Consider the following 16,299-nt stretch of genomic DNA (forward strand, 5'->3'; position numbering starts at 1 on the left):
ATCCTTGTTATCCATCATTGTCATCATTCTCCGCTCACACTAGCAGGTGGCTTATAACCTTTGGGAGTGTATGTGTGTGTGTGTGTGTGTGAGCGCACACGCATGTGTGTCGGAGACTCGAGTCAGCTGACAGCTGTGTGAGGGGATGTGATAGTGGCCTGATGCTGCATTCTCTGTTCTCTGGGAGCCATTTTGTCTGTCTCTGATCTCCGACTCAGGTCTGCCCCCCACCTTCTACCACCCAGCCCCCTCCAGCCAATCACGTCAGCGCTCAGTCTTGCAGAAAACAAGAAACAGTCTGATTTCTCCCAGTCTCAACCTCCCTCCCTGACTCACTCCCCACTCCTCATGCAATCCTGCAGCCTTCATCTCCCATTTGCTCCTCATCCCTCTTACTTCTCCCTCCTCTGTCAACCTCTCCTGTTCTCTCTGACTGTATCTCAGCCCTCCTTCTAACTCTTTCTTTCAAAAATCAAACCTTTCTACTCTCTCTTTCTTTTTCCCCTTCATAATCCCCCCCCTCCCTCCTCTTCAGGCTCTCTTGTTGTGCAACCCGTTTCCAAACAGCTAAGCCTTTGTGCCTTTTTGTCTCTTGTCATTTCAGCCAGGCTGCAGTCTTTACTCATTTTCCTCCAATCAGGGACACCATGTGACTCTCTGCATGAGCGGGCACAGTCCCTCCACCCCTTCACTCTCTCTGTCTCTCTCCCTCCTTACCCTCTCCCCTCATCTTGCCAACAAGCCAGGCAACATACGCTAGCAATCAGGAGCGTCAAAAAGAAAAAGGGAGTAGGAAGTAAGTGTACATTTGAAAGGTGGGGGGGGGGGGTACATAAAGTTGAAAAAGAAATGGGTGAGACAACAACTGTCGGGTGGGGGGTGAGGTGAGGTCGTTTAATGTAATTACCGGAGCATGTTCGAGTTTCGAGTTCAGAAACAATAACATATTCTCTCTTTCTCTTTTCACAGCTTGGACCACATCCACACATTCTGCTCTCGTGTTGATGTCATCCACATGCTGGGACACATGCTGTGTGTACATCTACAAGCACGCACACACATGAGCACAAACGCTGAGCCCACACAAGAAGGAGGGGAGGACCCTTTGCTATTGAACATGGCACTGGAATGTAAACAAGACAGAAGGGGAGACAGACAGGGGACCAACAATTGGACGACTGTTGTTTTATCATTTCTGTCATGGTTAACGTGGCATCTGGTTTGGTGAAACGAACCACCATTCATCGAGCTTTGTTGTCCTCCCTAAGTGGTAGTGTTTCATATACATTAGGGATGGGCATTTGACTAAAGTCCTTGATTGACTGTGAGTAAAATTCACAATTAATTAGTCAAATGGCCCTGTGAATGGCATGTAACCAGTCCAGGGTGTACCCCGTCTCTCACTCCAGATTACTTACAACCTGGATGAGGACAAGCAATTAATTAATTAAAATGGATGGATGGATGAATAAATCAATTATTATTTTAGTGGGATGTGTGAATCTATCTGAATATTCTGAACTCCTGTTTTGATGCCTGTGTGTTGTATTGAGCAGAATGTTGCCATATACTGTAAGGTCTGAGTGGATGTAGCTCATAGGTGCTGTCATTTTGTTGTTCATCTCTGGACCCCAAACTAAATCAACTGTAGTAGTGCACTACATTTTGCCTCAGCCAGCTTCCATCCATTTTCTATAGCGATTGTCCTTAGTAGGGTCCGAGTGAGCTGGAGCCTATCCCAGCGGACTTTGGCGGAAGGCGGGATAAAATCTGGATTGGTCACCTGCTAATTGCCAAACACATATCGACAAACAACCATTCACACTCACATTTACACAAAGGACAATTTAGAGTCTTCAATTAACTAAACATGCATGTTTTTGAAATGTGTGAGTAAGCTGGAGTACCTGGCGAAAACCTACACAACCAAGAGGATTAAATGCAAACTCCACAGAGAAAGGCCAGAGCGGAGAATCGAAACCTGAATCACCTAACTGTGACGCAGACATGCTAACCACGATTACACCATGCTAGTGAATAGAAAACATTTGTCCTTTCATCCATTTTCTATATCGCTTATATCCTGTTCTGTGTCATGGGTAGCTGGAGCCTATCCCAGCTGACTTCGGGCGAAGGCCGTCTACACTGCCGAGTCAAAGCCTGACCCTCAGAACTGCGAGGCTGACATGCTACCCACTCGATCACTGTGCTGCCCGTCCTCACCACTCAATTCTACACAATAGACAAAATTCTTGACGTGAAACTATTGCTTACATCCCTAATGAGAATTACAGATGAGATCAAATCAAACACGGCACGGTGGGCGACTAGTTAGCACATCTGCCTCATAGTGCTGAGGACCCTGGTTCAAACCCGGCTTCGCCTGTGTGGAGTTTGCATGTCCTGCCTGCATGGGTTTTCTCAGAGTATTCCGGTTTCCTGCCACATCCCAGAAACATGCATGGTAGGTTAATTGAAAACTCTAAATTGCCCGTAGGTGTGAATGGCTGGCAACCAGTTCAGAGTGTACACCGCCTCTCACCCGAAGATAGCTGGGATAAGCTCCAGCAGGCCCGCGACCCTAGTGAGGAGAAGCGGTACAGAAAATGATGGAATAAAATAAAAAGGTGTTTTTTTGTTTTGTTTTTTACAATCGCTGGATTACTTTGAGTGTGTATAACTAATAAGTTGCCATGTGAATATAAATAAAGTACATCAAGCAGATAATAGGAGGTACTAGAAAGAAATTATTTGAGACATTGGAGGGAGAAAGAAAAATGATAGCAAAAGTGGGGGCTCACCACAGGGCAGTCCAGTCATACAGTACGTCATTTTGGAAATTTCCATGACCATGTTGATTAAGTATGCAATCTGACCGCAAGATAGCTAAGGACCCATTCTAAACAAGAGCTCTAGCCTGGACTGTGCAAGCTTATTTAACAGCTGAAGTGGTAGCACTATTTGCCTTGTGTAGTACAGGGCCTAGAGATTGGGAAAACGTGCAGGTTTAATCACACAGAGGCTTAATCACACAGGCAGAATCCACATTTCTACATCTATCCCCAACAATGCTTGGCTATTTGTTGATCCATTGGGATGATAAAGCATTGTCTCTGAACTTGGCTGTACGCTCTAAAGTGGCTGCACTTAGAGTAACTTTCCAGTTAAATACTGTAGTTTCCAAACCACCAAACATGACAGTACACTGTTACAAACTGTCCTGTAAAATAAGACTAAAATACTGGCAGCTGTGTTGCTGTGTTTTTTCTTCAGCAATTTGTTAGTGTATTTAGTGTTTCGATCCTTCTCATGATTAAAGTTTGTGGCTGGCCACGTCTCAGTCATCATCCAGTCTCCTGACCATTTTAATCACTCTGGTCTGTTAGTCATGAGGGGAGAAGCGAGGCCATGTCAGGGTGATACTACTACACTATCCAATAGACTGAAAACACAGACTTCCACTCCCCCGCAGCTGAATATTGCATGACAGTACAAGTAATATATAGTAATACATTTTCAGATATGGGATTATATTTCATGTCTACGCATGCTATGAGGATTGGGACATAAATCGTGCTAACACTTAATAATATATTGCCCAAGGCACACCAGCACAGGGTTTATTTTGAGACCTTGATTCCTCTTTTTCTGTCCTACCATATGTGATTAGAGTCAATAAAAATGAGAGGAGTTATCTGCTTGCTGTCAGGCTCTCCAAACCCAAATACAACCATATGTAGCCTGCAGGGAGTTCCTCATCCTTCAAAGACAATGGACAAATCACACACTTTCCAATATGGTACTTTAATATGACGGATACTCCTTCCATCAAGTTGATGTCTGTGACTGAACTCCCAGGTACCAAGTAGCTGTTAATTAAATATAAAACATATTAAAATAGGTAACAAGCAATAGTTTGTATTCTCACATTGTTTTAGGCTAAAACAAAGATGACACTAAACTTAGTTGCATGGTTAAACGACATACTAACACCAGTATTCATGTGTCGCAACGTCTCTACACCATCAGGTATTCATGTACTGACCTCTTTCATGACCTCAGGAAGAAAGGAATTCTGGGTAGAAAGGGATGGACACCTGAAAGCCATTTCTAAAAGTACTACACACCAGAGAGTTGATTGATTGTTCAGACCAGGCCACTTTTTCACCACAAAACATCCATCCATCCATCCATTTTCTGAGCCGCTTCTCCTCACGAGGGTCGCGGACGTGCTGGAGCCTATCCCAGCTGTCATCGGGCAGGAGGCGGGGTACACCCTGAACTGGTTGCCAGCCAATCGCAGAGCACATACAAACAAACAACCATTCACACTCACACCTACGGGCAATTTAGAGTCTCCAATTAGTGCATGTTTTTGGGATGTGGGAGGAAACCGGAGTGCCCGGAGAAAACCCACGCAGGCACGGGGAGAACATGCAAACTCCACACAGGCGGGACCGGGGATTGAACCCGGGTCCTCAGAACTGTGAGGCTGACGCTCTAACCAGTCGGCCACCGTGCCGCCACCACAAAACATTCAAAACAGAAATTCAAATTTTGCTCACAAACCATATCGTATAGTATTGCCATATACATAACTCCAGATAAAGAACTCAACAAACATGATTGTTTCTCACTACAAATGTGAATCAAAAGGCCCCTTTTCTACAGCTCTACACTGTATACCATCTTAACAGAATTACAGCATTTTACTATGCTAGTTGCTCCCCCAAAATGAAAAGACCTGTTCAGGCTGGTTTAGGCTGAGGAGCAGCTGGAGGCCACACATCTAAAGTGATACTGAGGTTGTTGGCATATGGATGAGAGTCATCGTCGTGATCTAATCCTGTTGTTCATACATCTTAAAATGATAGAAATGCTGCCGTCTTTATTTAACTAAGGAGTGCCAATCTTGCAATCAGTGACCTTTGACCTCCAACAACACATTCAGCTTTCTTTTTGCATTCCATCAACTCTACAGGACAGTACATGTTTACAAGACTTCATTTATGCTAACCTCAGAAGAAATCACTCAGAAATGATTATCTGCAACAACATCAGGTCGAGGCACAATGAAGGAATATTAGCGGTGCCATAGCAACAGCTGTGTGCGTGTGTATGTGTGTGTGTGCGCGCATGTATGTCGCAAACATCGATTCACGATCAACCTCTCAACTCTAACAACATACTACAAAAAAATATTGAAATTAAAAGTGAAAAAGAAACAGATAAGTTTGTATTCTTTCCCTCCTCTCACACCAGCACAGAAGGCAATATCCCATGAGCCTTTGCAAAGTGAGCCCAGGGCCCCTGTTTCTCTGTGCCTCAGTCACGCCACGGCAGGAGCTGGACTCACCAACTCAAAATACATCAACAAATGATGAGGAAAAGTCAGAGCAATGGCAGCGGTGGCCGTTGTAGCTGTCATCAACGGCAAGCATGGCCACGGTGGCTACTTACCGGGACACGCGCAGCCGCCCACCGACATCTTCTCACATGTCTGGTGGGAATCCGATGAGAATGATGGTGTTGGCTGTGTTATCCCTGCTCTCTTCCTCTCCTCTTTCCTGTCTCTCACCAGTCACTGCTGCTGCTCACATGAGCGTCTGTTTTCCCTACGGTTCACACGCACAAACACACACACACATGCACACACACGCACTCGAACATACACACACAGACACACGGACGCAAACACACACAGCCGGGGAGCAGAGAGAGATTGAGGGAGAGTAGAGAGGGAGGACGAGAGAGAGTGACAAAAAAGCAACAGAGACAGATGAGAAGAGGTTAAAAAGAGAGCTTGCACACACGCACGAACGGTCCACACACACGCACGCATGCGCACACACACACACACACACACAGGCACACGCACACACACACACGCACACACAAGGACACAAAGGATCAGATTCTCTCAGTAGTAAGAAAGCACTGTGGATGTGTGTGTGAGTGTGTGAATGTTATATAGAGTAAGCAGAATTCAGTCCTGCCTCTGCTCTGCCCTCATCAGCCCTGCAAATTACAGCTCAGGTGGGAGGAGAGAGAGAGAGAGAGAGAGAGAGAGAGAACGGGAGGGAAATGAGGCCGTGTGCCATAGTGTGTACGTGTTTATATGGGGTGTGTATATAGTGCGCACGTGTGTGTAGCATGTGTGTGTTTGTTTGTGTCAAAGTGACCTGAAAGATTTGAGCGAAAACAACCGTGTGATGTGAGTCCTTTCCCCCCTTCAAATGTGTAGAGAGTGTGCTGTTCCAATGACACACACACACACACACACACAAAGAAAGTGCATGCACACATGTATGATTACATGATCTTCAGGGAATCTAGTGGCGTCCAAGTGTGCATGCGCGTGTGTTTGTGTACGTGTACTGCAGCCGTCTGAGTGGCTTGTTACCATCTAGCAAAGGTCTGCTACACGGCAGGGAGGGTAGCTGGGGAGGCAAAAAGGGGGAGGATCAGGGAGGTGGGGGCGATTGACGTGCCTCAGCTCTCTCCTTTCTCTCGCTCCCTCTCTGTCATCTCTCTTTCTCGCTCTGTTAGTCTTTCTGTCTGCAGTATGTCACACAGTGTTGCTCTCTCACTTCACTCATCTTTTTTCTCTCTTACGCTGCCATTTATCTCCCTCACTTGCTGGCTCTCTTTTCCCTTATTGCTTTTTTGTTCTCCCTTTCCCCCACTGTCTATAATCTGTCTCCTATCACTATGGCATTTCTCGCCCCCTGATATAGCTGTCAGGTTTGCATGTGTCAGAAGTACAGAACTGTTGAACCAGTTAATTATAGGACACAAAGTCAGTGCTTTACAGATTCTCCTATATATTTTTGAATTATCAGAGAGTTATATGAAGGAGTCAAACAAAATTAGAACACAACTGATTACTTCCAAGCAGGCATGTGCACAGACATTTTTTGAGCAGGCTAACAAAGGAAGTAATGGGAAACTATAGTGGATACAAAAGGTCACCCCTGTTCAAATGGCAGGTTTTTGTGGTATAGAAAAATGAGACCAAGATAAATCATTTTAACATTATTTGCAACAATTAGTTAACATATAACATCCATCCATCCATTTTCCATAGCGCTTATCCTCACTGGGGTCACGGGCAACCGAGAGCCTATCCCAGCCGACTCAGGACAAGATGCGGGGTACACCCTGAACTGGTCGCCAGCCAATCACAGAGCACATACAGTATAGACAAACAACCATTCGCACTCACATTCACACCTACGGGCAATTTAGAGTCTTCAATTAACCTACCATGCTTGTTTTTGGGATGTGGGAGGAAATCGCAGTACCTGGAGAAAAACCACGCAGGCACGGGGAGAAAATGCAAACTCCACACAGACGAGGCCGCATTTGAACCCAGATCCTCCGAACTGTGGGGGAGCTGTGCTACCCAGTCAGCCACCGTGCCGCCCTAACCTATGACATGTATAACTTTTTTTTTTTTGGAGGGGAAGTAAAAATAACGGAGATAATGTGGCTGCACATGTCCACACACCCTCTTACATGGGGATGTGGCTGTGTTCCGATTTAAGGAATCACATTCAAACTCATGTTAAATGGGGTCTGCATACACCTGCCACCATTTAAAGTGCCTCTCATTAACCTCAAATAAATTAAAGTGGGAGTATATCTACAATCCAACCAATGACTCATATAAATGCCCGTCAAATATCAAAACACTTTGGGTAGAACTGATGACAGACAGGGTAATTTTTAAAATTTTGAAATATATGAATGAATAAAAAAATGGGCTGTAGCAAAAAGGGCACTTTTTTTCCTCCCACGCAAAAGGGCAGGTGCTTGAGCACCACTTGGGGTCTATGTCTGCACATGCCTGTTTCCAAGTTATGATTAGTTGAGAGATGATTGATGGGTGAGAAAAGCGCTTTCTACTGCATCAAACTTTTCTTAACCAATGCAGTAAAATGGCAACAAAAGTAAGGTGGACAATTATAATTCCCCAAAAAAAAGAAACAGGTGACATACAAAGACACACACACAAACACGTGTGCATGCACACACGAACAAAACACAGACGCACACATACACACACACACATTAAAATGCACACATACACCTTAAATACCCAGCTGTTAGTATTTGGAAGTTAGAAAGCTGTTTATCAGAATCATCTTTATTTTGCCAAGTATGTCAAAAACACACAAGGAATTTGCCTCCGGTAGTTGGAGCCGCTCCAGTACGACAACAGACAGTCAATTGACAGAGAATGCTTTTGAGACATAAAGACATTGAGAAAAACAGTCACTGAGCAATAAAAGGTTGCTAGTAATCTGGTAATTCCGGTACAATTATTATTTTTTTTTGTGTGATAATTGTGCAAAAAGATGCAGAGTGCTCTAGCAATGAGAGCAGTTTGAATGACTAATATAGCAATAGTCCAGCGCAATGACCATTGGGCAAAGGGTGCCGAGACTTCAAGAAATGTATGCAGTTTAAAGTGACTAGTAGTGCAATAATCTGGGACAATGTCGATTTTGCAAATGTTTCAGATACTACTCAGTTGATTGTGCAAATGGTGCAGATCCTACTCAGGCACATGAGTGGCCAGTATTGGTCAACAACAGATATGCAAATAGTGCAGCGTGACGAGACTACTACAGTGAGTGCACGGGTAATATAGAATTGGCCCGACAGAAATGTGACAACAAACTGAAGACAAAAAAATTGTCAGCATGTTGCAATGGAATTATAAGTTAACTGTTTAAGAAGTTAATGGCAAGTGGGAATAAGCTGTTGGAATGTCTGCTAGTTTTAGTTTGTATTGTTCGGTAGCGCTTACCTGAGGGAAGGAGCTGGGAGAGCTGGTGTCCAGCATGTGGAGGGAGCAAGAGGATTTTGCATGCTCCTGTCTTAATTCTGGCAGCATGCAAGTCCTCAAGGGTGGGTAGGGGGGTACCGACTATCTTTTCAGCAGTTTTGATTGTCCGTTGTAGTCGGAGTTTGTCCTTTTTTGTATGTGTTCATTATTGTAGTTGTAGTGGGATTGTACTACTTAGAAATATTACCATGAATTTTCCTATCTCAATCGCAAACAAGGTAGGCCAAATATGAGAAACACATTTCAATTTTACGCAGAGCATTATCATCATAGAGGAAAAATTTTGAATTTTTGACACAGCTTTTGCATTGGACAACAGTAGATTGTGCACGTGTACCTAATGATGTGACCTGTGAGTGCATACTCCACACGTCAAGAAAGGAGGTCACATATCTAGGCAGCATTATCATCATTGTCCACTGTTTGCTTCCAAAATGGTATCAGAGTTGTGTTGAAACAGGTTTTCGCTTTACATGCAAAAAAAGAATGTAAGTCTGCATAGATCACCTCCCCCATGCTTTTTCTTTTTTTAAGACACTTGCTCTTTGTCTCCCTCACTCTCATCCTCACCCTAGTCTCATTAGGCAGTATCTCGTTTTGTGGAGGGGAGTGTTAAGCCAATCAGAGAGGGGAAGAAAGAGCACGGGAAGGAGGGAGATGGAGAGGAGAACGACAGAGAGGTTACAGGAGGGAGAGGGCAGAGATGCAGTGAGCGAGAGACGGAGGAAATGCAAGGGTGAGGGAGGGAGAATAAATAGCTCTAGCACACTCGTCCCCCATTACCCCAGGAGGGCACTGTCGCCATGGCAATGTGGCAGAAAAAGGATAGCACAAGCATGATCAGCTTCTCAAAGACCACATACACAAACATTTGCCAGTAAAAAACGCTTCCCAAAACACTTTTGACAAGTTCATAGAATCGTATGTACCAGACCGAGAGCAGCTGCTCTACCAACATTACTTTTATACAAGCGCATCAAACCACATCCTAAAATTTGCTGATGAACAGTCAAAGCACCCGTAATGATGCCACTGAAAGTGTAAAGACAAAGTAAGCAGAAAGCAAGAGGGAGAAGAAAGGACAACAGAGAATACAATGACAAAGGAGAAGAGAAGAGAAGCAGTTGCCAAACAAACCTGCTAACATATGTACTGTTATATCATTTCAGTTACAGAAAGACTTTAAAAGTCTGTAAAGTGAGATTATGGCTTTTATTTTTGTCCTTGTGCTTTTGCATGTTGTGTTTTACAAATGTACATTCAGTTTAAGGGTCCACTGATACTGCACTCTTATGTAATCTAAAATGTGCATCTTGTTTCTTTTGACTCATCAGGCTTCTGTCACCATGCTGTGTTTGTGTGCACCTGTGAACCCCATTCTTTCAGGAGTGGATCTGTCTCTTCTGCTGTTCCGTAGACAGAATCCCCTCCAGTCTTTTCACCATCTCTGTCTGCATCATTTCTTATTTCTTTCCCTATTAACCAAGCCCCTTTCAGTTGTTTTCAACAGATGTTCTCTGCGCCATGCGGGAGGGCATTCCTCTTCTCCGCTATGAAAGCAAAGAGACTTGAAGCAAAGAAGAGTCCAATGAGGACAGCAGAGGCACAACTCTTGCACAAAATAATGCTTGTGTATCCTTCTCTCCCTGCAGAGAAGGTGTTAAGTTAAAGATCAGAGTGCTTTTTGCAGGTCACTGAAGTGCATACACATATACTGTATTTCATGAAGTAATCGAGGGGAGAAAAAAAACATACTGAACAGAAGATACAGACGGACTGTAACACAGGCGGCAACATGACACGAAAGACCTCACAGGTTCTTCAAACAAGCTCAGAGGTAGTCCTTAGAAGTCAAGAGTGAGGAGTTGAGAAACATGATGTGAAATAGGCTTTTATCCATTTTGCTTGTTCCCAAAGCTGTAACTCTTTGGGAAAGTGTCCATTTGTGAGTGTGTATTTTATTGGCGATCAAAAACACAGGTCCCAGTGGGACGACTATGTGACTGTGTGTGTATGCGTTGATGTGGATGTTTGGTGTTGAATGCTGCAGTAAGGTGACCCACTTACACAAAATTCCCCCTCCTCAACACAAGTCTCCACACACTCCTAAACATACTCATACTGCACCCGCAGGAGACTGACGGGGGCTTTGGCCCCATTTCAGACTGTAATGCTTTTCAAGACGTGTGGTGTATGTGTGTGTGTGTGTGTGTGTGTGTGTGTGTGTGTGTGTGTGTGTGTGTGTGTGTGTGTGCGCGGGGAGGTATTGCGTGTGATCTCAGAGCTGGAGGAGTAACAGTAGCAGAGGAATGTAGGGGTTTAAATGACAAAACAATAGGAGACAAAACAAAAACCTACCCCCCAAAAAATAATACACTTCCAAAGACCTTCTGCATATGCCTGAATACAGTCATTAAGTTTTCAACAGTATTCATTTAAACATAGGGGGGGGGGGGGGGGGGATAAAAAAATAAATAAATTTTTAAATCTGGATCTGCACCAAATTTGAATGGCTGCTTACTTGACGTCAGGGGCGAGTCGAGGTCGAGTACTTTGGGGGGCTGAGCCCATGACCTAATTTTGGAAAGTACCCTTCTGAAATTTGATTAAACTTGTTAGACCTTGAAAAAGACCATTTGGTGGATGCATAATAATAATATTAATAATAATAATGTATCTATTCATCTATTTATTCAATACATTATAAATGTCTGGTTCATTGACAGAAAAGCACAAACCTTTTGTAACAGTATGAATACAATATGAGTAGTTCATCTTAGAGCAAAGGAATATTCAAAAAATTTTGGCTAGTCTCTAGTGCTATTAAAAAATAAATCATTTGTTTCTAAGGTAACCTTTTGATTTGAGTAATTTCTGTTGGAAATGTAGTACATACAGTATAAAAACTACAAAAAAAAGAAACAAAGACAAACTCTTTATCATACAATAATATACATATTTTTTTTAGTTTCTCGCCTACACCTGGCGGACTTCTTTTTAAAAAATAGCGTATGTCCAGCGATTGAAAAGCAGACATTTGTAAACTATGTTTCATTAGGGGTCCTGTCGTAAACTAGCATTTAATTAGATTTAGCACATGTAGTTATCTGAATCAGAATCATCTTTATTTTGCCATGTATGTCAAAAACACACAAGGAATTTGTCTCCGGTAGTTGGAGCCGCTCTAGTACGACAGCAGACAGTCAATTGACAGAGAATACTTTGGAGACGTAAAGACATTGAGAAAAACAGTCACTGAGCAATTAAAGGTTGCTAGTAATCTGGTAACGCCGGTACAATTTTATTTTTGACAATTATCCAAAAAGATGCAGAGTTCTCTAGCAATGAGAGAAGTTTAAAAGATTAACCAGAGCAATAGTCCGTACGATGCAATGATCATTGTGCAAAGGGCACAGAGACTTCAAGAAATGTATGCAATGACAATGAAAGCGACCTGATACCGCCAGCGTTTTAAAAAATATATATATTTTGTTTTTACTGAAAATAAACACCCACACTGCAAAAACTCAACATCTTAAAAAAAAACAAGACTCATCACCTTGTTTTTAGACAATTTTCACTTGTCTCAATCTCATTTTTACTTGAAATAAGTAGACAAAAAGTTCGCCAAGGAAGTATGTTTTTTTACTGGCATTTTTTTTTTTGTGTGTGTGATGCATCTAATTTTAATTAGTTTTTACTAGAAATAAAATATTATTGGTAAGATTTTTAGTTTTTGCAGACCATACTTTAAAAAACCACACGTATGAACACGCCCTATCTTGGCATAAGATACTTCACAGACATTTAATAGCGTATTTGATACACAGGGCAAAAACTCTTTGCTATTCAATTAGCTAGCGATAGCTCTAAGTGCCTAATTCTCTCATTAGCCCCTGCGAATCAGTGCCGAAACATAACATACAGGAGGAGGCATTGAAGCATCGCCGTGTGGTCAACTGTCATTTAATAGATTACATCAGGGTTGTAAGCCAAGCATTACCTGTCCATTAGCATTAACACAGCTGGAAATGTGTATAGCGGTTCGAACCAAAGATATGAAGATTACACGCCAGCGCGCTGCCGCAGCCCGGCTACATAATGTGCCTGCGTGGCGGCCATGTTGGGAAGGTCGATGTTCCCTTCAAATGCATGGACATTGAAATTAAGTCATAACTTGCTCATTTCTCAACCGGTCTACTTTTTTGTCAATGTCAAGGCATGCGCTATCACCACATAAATGTTTTTCTAAACTAAATAAATGAAATATTTTTTGGAGGACATAAAGGCGGCACGGTAGACGACTGATTAGCACGTCTGCCTCGCAGTTCTGAGAACCGGGGTTCAAATCTCAGCCCAGCCTGGTTGGAGTTTGCATGTTCTCCCCGTGCCGCGTGGGTTTTCTCCCACTTCCCATAAAACATGCTTGGTAGGTTGATTGAAGCCTCTAAATTGCCCGTAGGTATGAATGTGGGTGTGAATGGTTGTTTATGTGCCCTGCAATTGGCTGGCGGCCAGTTCAGCGTATACCACGCCTCTCGCCCAAAGATAGCTGGGATAGGCTCCAGCATGCCCGCGACCCTAGTGGGGTTAAGCGGTAAAGAAAATGGATGGATGGACAAATTCATAGAGTGGGCTAAGGCAAGGCTTGAGCCCACCCAAAATAGGGCTGACCTCGCCAATGCTTGACATATTTAAATAAGATTGTGGAGATATGTTATGTAGTTTTTCTTTTATTTTCAACAAACAGCAATCCATCCATCCATTTTCTACTGCTTATCCGAGGTCAGGTCGTGGGGGCAGTAGCTTTAGCAGGGATGCCCAGACTTTAGCAGGGACACCCAGACTTTAGCAGTGACGCCCAAACTTCCCTCTCTCCTGGGTTGTCCTCGGGGTCTCCTTCCGGTGGGACGTGCCCGGAACACCTCACCGGGGAGGTGTCAGGGAGGCATCCGAATCAGATGCCCCAGCCACCTCATCTGGCTCCTTTCGATGTGGAAGAGCAGCGGCTCTGCTCTGAGATCATCCCGGATGACCGAGCTTCTCACCCTATCGCTAAGGGAGAGCCCGGACACCCTGCAGAGGAAACTCATTTCGGTTGCTTGCCCTTCCCATGGGCTCACCACCTGTGGGAGGGGCCATAGGGGTCGGGTGCAGTGTGAGCTGGCCGAAGGCAGGGACCTTGGCGATCCGATCCCCTGCTACAGAAGCTGGCTCTAGGTACGTGGAATGTCACAAACAGCAATGAAATCTTGAATTCCATGGTGAAGTAATGACTAGAATACAACAAGCTCACCATCAGTACACAGTATGAGAAAGCGTGTACACAAGGTTTTACAAGTGGTTCATGTGACTATATTTCATTTCCTATTAATCTTCCGCAGACATTGACTCTGTAAACCGGCATGACATTCAGAAGAAAGGTCACCCCCTTGCTGGTATGCAAGAGATAACAGGCCAGACACATGCATCGTCCTCTGAAAAACAGGGAGATAATACAAGACAACAGCACAAGAATAAAGAGCAAATGAACCTCGGGTTCGTTAAACAATCTATTCACTATCTGATTGGTATTTTCTGTGGATAGTTGGCTACAGGACAATCAGCTCATGAACAAATCCACAACTTTTGAGAGGTAATAGAGAGCGCTGCCGGCAGAACGTAAGGTGATATGCACAGTACTACCATCCAGTGGAGAAACTAAGAAGCACCTCATATTAGATGTACTGTACTGTAAAGCGTTCCTGAATGGCAATGCACTGTATCGTTTATTGGCAAAGATATATTGTCATGTTAGAGGGGATAATTCTAAATTTTTCCTTGGAGCTTTATGATTGAAAAAACTTTGCCCATGGGTATTGTCTTGTATTGCTGATTTGTCTCACTTACAGTATACCACCCATGACCTGCTTCTATTGTTTTATTTCCTCATAAATGTAAGTGTACGTTCTGTATTCAGGTTACTCAAATCTTTTGTCCAACTCAATGAGCAGTATATTCATGCAATGACAATGACATGAGGTGTCGTGCTTGCCACATTCCTGAAAAGAACACTTCTACAACATGTTGAATATGTTGGGTCTTCCAGATAGCAACATTTTGGTTGAAATACACGCATTGCGTTATTAAGAAGTCTAGGAACGACATAGCAAAAAAAAAACAGGTCCACAGAACATGTACTTATTCTGCCTTGCTCTTACGAATGGACTGTTTACTATTCACAGCAAGAGGGACTAAGAGCAAAATAAACCATCTCATCTTTCTCTGACTAAAATATGGATTTTAATCCATCCATTTTCTATACTGCTTATACTAATTTAGGTTGCAGGTGAGCCTGTCCCAGCTGGCTTTGAGGGAGAAGTGGGCTACAACCTGAGCTGGTCACCTGCCAATCGTGGGACACAAACAGGCAACCAAGAATTAACACTCACATTCATCTATGAACAGACATTAAGAATGTTAGAGACCAAGTAAAGTCATTTTTTGTGTTTGGTTTCTAAATACATTAAATATGTTTGAACATAAGTGCTGAAAACGTGCAAAGACTGAGAACAATACAGTCCTGAATTGTTGAGCTATAGCTTAAAACTGTTTTTCCACCACCTCAGTTGTCCTGATTTGTTGGGCGATGTCAGAAAACGAGGAAAAGGAGGAGGAAAAAATCATCCAGGGGGACTCTAGTCCATCACACTGCAGTGGCCGCAAACGGTGCACCCTTCGGCGTCCACAGCAGCATTATGAACGGCCCGCTGAACTTCAATTTAAGTTTGTGCAAGTAGCTTTCAATTGTTCTGGTCACAAACACACATTGTGCAAGCAGATACATAATATACCCAATTGGCAGATATATAGAGCACAATAGTTTAAAAATTATTGTCCCATATCCAAGCAAGAGGTTTATGTTTTTGTTTATTTATTTAGAATTATGCAATCATAGAATCAAGGTTTTATTATACTTTTTTTTTTACTTCTGATTCACCCTGCCTCTGCATAATGTAAATCAGGGGTGTCACAGTCACCCATTCGGCCCGATTCAATCCCGCCCGAAAAGAAAAATTTAGTCGCTATTTTTCAATAAAAGTAACTGTTGTTACTAATTGTGTCTACTGGAGGGCCCTTTTACAATCACTTACCACTTAAATCAGTGGTTTTCAACTGTTGTCAACCATTCCACTATTGTTTAGGGCTGATTACTTCATGAATGTTAAAGCGTTCTCATGATTAATCATCCCAAAAAATTTTGCATTATCATGCATTAACTCAGATTAATCACACAATTTATTTTGAACACACACGCTTCTATACCTTAACTGGAGATGGATATCTGAAATGCGATGCAGGTTCAGGATCAGGTCAAGGCTTACGGCAGTGCAAAGATAAGTGAGGAGACAGACTGGACTTTTTGAAGCAAAGTTTGCTTCAAAAGTCCACACAACATAAGTTTA

The sequence above is a fragment of the Phycodurus eques genome, chromosome 6 (assembly GCF_024500275.1).
Source record: "Phycodurus eques isolate BA_2022a chromosome 6, UOR_Pequ_1.1, whole genome shotgun sequence".
In the NCBI taxonomy this organism is placed as follows: domain Eukaryota; kingdom Metazoa; phylum Chordata; class Actinopteri; order Syngnathiformes; family Syngnathidae; genus Phycodurus; species Phycodurus eques.